Source organism: Mycteria americana, unplaced genomic scaffold (genome assembly GCF_035582795.1).
Source record: "Mycteria americana isolate JAX WOST 10 ecotype Jacksonville Zoo and Gardens unplaced genomic scaffold, USCA_MyAme_1.0 Scaffold_27, whole genome shotgun sequence".
NCBI lineage: Eukaryota > Metazoa > Chordata > Aves > Ciconiiformes > Ciconiidae > Mycteria > Mycteria americana.
Window position 1 is genome coordinate 1316576 of NW_027445609.1, and position 4595 is coordinate 1321170.

The window sequence follows — 4595 nt, forward strand, 5'->3', positions numbered from 1 at the left end:
CAGTGCTGGCAGCTTTCGTGTGGGCGCAATCGCTGGACGTTTCAAATTTGGCAGCCGGGCTCTGCCAGAGTCACATAGGCATTGTTGCATCATAACCAACCAAGGCTTGCGCAGAGCGCGAATGTCTGTGCGGCAGCGAATGCAGTTCCAAGGGACAGTGAAAACCAGGTAGAGCTTTCAGTGCTGGCAGCTTTCGTGTGGGCGCAATCGCTGGACGTTTCAAATTTGGCAGCCGGGCTCTGCCAGAGTCACATAGCCATTGTTGCATCATAACCAACCAAGGCTTGCGCAAAGCGCGAATGTCTGTGCGGCAGCGAATGCAGTTCCAAGGGACAGTGAAAACCAGGTAGAGCTTTCAGTGCTGGCGGCTTTCGTGTGGGCGCAATCAGTGGACGTTTCGAATTTGGCAGTGGGGCTCTGCGAGAGTCACATAGCCATTGTTGCATCATAACCAACCAAGCCTTTGCGGACCGCGAATGTCTGTGCGGCAGCGAATGCAGTTCCAAGGGACAGTGAAAACCAGGTAGAGCTTTCAGTGCTGGCAGCTTTCATGTGGGCGCAATCGCTGGACGATTCAAATTTGGCAGCCGGGCTCTGCCAGAGTCACATAGGCATTGTTGCGTTATAACCAACCAAGGCTTGCGCAGAGCGCGAATGTCTGTGCGGCATCGAATGCAGTTCCAAGGGACAGTGAAATCCAGGTATAGCTTTCAGTGCTGGCAGCTTTCGTGAGGGCGCAATCGGTGTACATTTCGAATTTGGCAGTCGGGCTCTGCGAGAGTCACATAGGCATTGTTGCATCATACCCAACGAAGGCTTTTGCAGAGCGCGAATGTCTGTGCGGCAGCGAATGCAGTTCCAAGGGACAGTGAAAACCACGTAGAGCTTTCAGTGCTGGCAGCTTTCGTGTGGGCGCAATCGCTGGACGTTTCAAATTTGGCAGACGGGCTCTGCCAGAGTCACATAGGCATTGTTGCATCATAACCAACCAAGGCTTTTGCGGACCGCGAATGTGTGTGCGGCAGCGAATGCAGGTCCAATGCACAGTGAAAACCAGGTAGAGCTTTCAGTGCTGGCAGCTTTCGTGTGGGCGCAATCGCTGGACGTTTCAAATTTGGCAGCCGAGGTCTGCGAGAGTCATATAGCCATTGTTGCATCATAACCAACCAAGGCTTTTGCGGACCGCGAATGTCTGTGCGACAGCGAATGCAGGTCCAATGCACAGTGAAAACCAGGTAGAGCTTTCAGTGCTGGCAGCTTTCGTGTGGGCGCAATCGCTGGACGTTTCAAATTTGGCAGCCGGTCTCTGCCAGAGTCACATAGCCATTGTTGCGTCATAACCAACCAAGGCTTGCGCAGAGCGCGAATGTCTGTGCGGCAGCGAATGCAGTTCCAAGGGACAGTGAAAACCAGGTAGAGCTTTCAGTGCTGGCAGCTTTCGTGTGGGCGCAATCGCTGGACGTTTCAAATTTGGCAGCGGTCTCTGCGAGAGTCACATAGGCATTGTTGCATCATACCCAACCAAGGCTTTTGCAGAGCGCGACTGTCTGTGCGGCAGCGAATGCAGTTCCAAGGGACAGTGAAAACCAGGTAGAGCTTTCAGTGCTGGCAGCTTTCGTGAGGGCGCAATCGGTGTACAATTCAAATTTGGCAGCCGGGCTCTGCGAGAGTCACATAGGCATTGTTGCATCATAACCAACCAAGGCTTGCGCAGAGCGCGAATGTCTGTGCGGCAGCGAATGCAGTTCCAAGGGACAGCGAAAACCAGGTAGAGCTTTCAGTGCTGGCAGCTTTCGTGTGGGCGCAATCGCTGGACGTTTCGAATTTGGCAGCCGGGCTCTGCATGAGTCACATAGGCATTGTTGCATCATAACCAACCAAGGCTTTTGCGGAGCGCGAATGTCTGTGCGGCAGCGAATGCAGTTCCAAGGGACAGTGAAAACCAGGTAGAGCTTTCAGTGCTGGCAGCTTTCGTGTGGGCGCAATCGCTGGACGTTTCAAATTTGGCAGCGGGCTGTGCGAGAGTCACATAGGCATTGTTGCATCATAAACAAATAAAGCTTATGCGGAGAGATAATGTCTGTGCGGCAGCGAATGCAGTTCCAAGGGACAGTGAAAACCAGGTAGAGCTTTCAGTGCTGGCAGCTTTCGTATGGGCGCAATCACTGGACGTTTCAAATTTGGCAGCCGGGCTCTGCCAGAGTCACATAGGCATTGTTGCATCATAACCAACCAAGGCTTGCGCAGAGCGCGAATGTCTGTGCGGCAGCGAATGCAGTTCCAAGGGACAGTGAAAACCAGGTAGAGCTTTCAGTGCTGGCAGCATTCGTGTGGGCGCAATCAGTGGACGTTTCAAATTTGGCAGCCGAGCTCTGCGAGAGTCACATAGCCATTGTTGCATCATAACCAACCAAGGCTTTTGCGGACCGCGAATGTCTGTGCGGCAGCGAATGCAGTTCCAAGGGACAGTGAAAACCAGGTAGAGCTTTCAGTGCTGGCAGCTTTCATGTGGGCGCAATCGCTGGACGTTTCAAATTTGGCAGCCGGTCTCTGCCAGAGTCACATAGGCATTGTTGCGTTATAACCAACCAAGGCTTGCGCAGAGCGCGAATGTCTGTGCGGCAGCGAATGCAGTTCCAAGGGACAGTGAAAACCAGGTAGAGCTTTCAGTGCTGGCAGCTTTCGTGTGGGCGCAATCGCTGGACGTTTCAAATTTGGCAGCCGGGCTCTGCCAGAGTCACATAGCCATTGTTGCATCATAACCAACCAAGGCTTGCGCAAAGCGCGAATGTCTGTGCGGCAGCGAATGCAGTTCCAAGGGACAGTGAAAACCAGGTAGAGCTTTCAGTGCTAGCGGCTTTCGTGTGGGCGCAATCAGTGGACGTTTCGAATTTGGCAGTGGGGCTCTGCGAGAGTCACATAGCCATTGTTGCATCATAACCAACCAAGCCTTTGCGGACCGCGAATGTCTGTGCGGCAGCGAATGCAGTTCCAAGGGACAGTGAAAACCAGGTAGAGCTTTCAGTGCTGGCAGCTTTCATGTGGGCGCAATCGCTGGACGTTTCAAATTTGGCAGCGGGCTGTGCCAGAGTCACATAGGCATTGTTGCGTTATAACCAACCAAGGCTTGCGCAGAGCGCGAATGTCTGTGCGGCATCGAATGCAGTTCCAAGGGACAGTGAAATCCAGGTATAGCTTTCAGCGCTGGCAGCTTTCGTGAGGGCGCAATCGGTGTACATTTCGAATTTGGCAGTCGGGCTCTGCGAGAGTCACATAGGCATTGTTGCATCATACCCAACGAAGGCTTTTGCAGAGCGCGAATGTCTGTGCGGCAGCGAATGCAGTTCCAAGGGACAGTGAAAACCAGGTAGAGCTTTCAGTGCTGGCAGCTTTCGTGTGGGCGCAATCGCTGGACGTTTCAAATTTGGCAGCCGGGCTCTGCCAGAGTCACATAGGCATTGTTGCATCATAACCAACCAAGGCTTTTGCGGACCGCGAATGTGTGTGCGGCAGCGAATGCAGGTCCAATGCACAGTGAAAACCAGGTAGAGCTTTCAGTGCTGGCAGCTTTCGTGTGGGCGCAATCGCTGGACGTTTCAAATTTGGCAGCCGAGCTCTGCGAGAGTCATATAGCCATTGTTGCATCATAACCAACCAAGGCTTTTGCGGACCGCGAATGTCTGTGCGACAGCGAATGCAGGTCCAATGCACAGTGAAAACCAGGTAGAGCTTTCAGTGCTGGCAGCTTTCGTGTGGGCGCAATCGCTGGACGTTTCAAATTTGGCAGCCGGTCTCTGCCAGAGTCACATAGCCATTGTTGCGTCATAACCAACCAAGGTTTGCGCAGAGCGCGAATGTCTGTGCGGCAGCGAATGCAGTTCCAAGGGACAGTGAAAACCAGGTAGAGCTTTCAGTGCTGGCAGCTTTCGTGTGGGCGCAATCGCTGGACGTTTCAAATTTGGCAGCCGGTCTCTGCGAGAGTCACATAGGCATTGTTGCATCATAACCAACCAAGGCTTGCGCAGAGCGCGACTGTCTGTGCGGCAGCGAATGCAGTTCCAAGGGACAGTGAAAACCAGGTAGAGCTTTCAGTGCTGGCAGCTTTCGTGAGGGCGCAATCGGTGTACAATTCAAATTTGGCAGCCGGGCTCTGCGAGAGTCACATAGGCATTGTTGCATCATAACCAACCAAGGCTTGCGCAGAGCGCGAATGTCTGTGCGGCAGCGAATGCAGTTCCAAGGGACAGCGAAAACCAGGTAGAGCTTTCAGTGCTGGCAGCTTTCGTGTGGGCGCAATCGCTGGACGTTTCGAATTTGGCAGCCGGGCTCTGCATGAGTCACATAGGCATTGTTGCATCATAACCAACCAAGGCTTTTGCGGAGAGATAATGTCTGTGCGGCAGCGAATGCAGTTCCAAGGGACAGTGAAAACCAGGTAGAGCTTTCAGTGCTGGCAGCTTTCGTATGGGCGCAATCACTGGACGTTTCAAATTTGGCAGCCGGGCTCTGCCAGAGTCACATAGGCATTGTTGCATCATAACCAACCAAGGCTTGCGCAGAGCGCGAATGTCTGTGCGGCAGCGAATGCAGTTCCA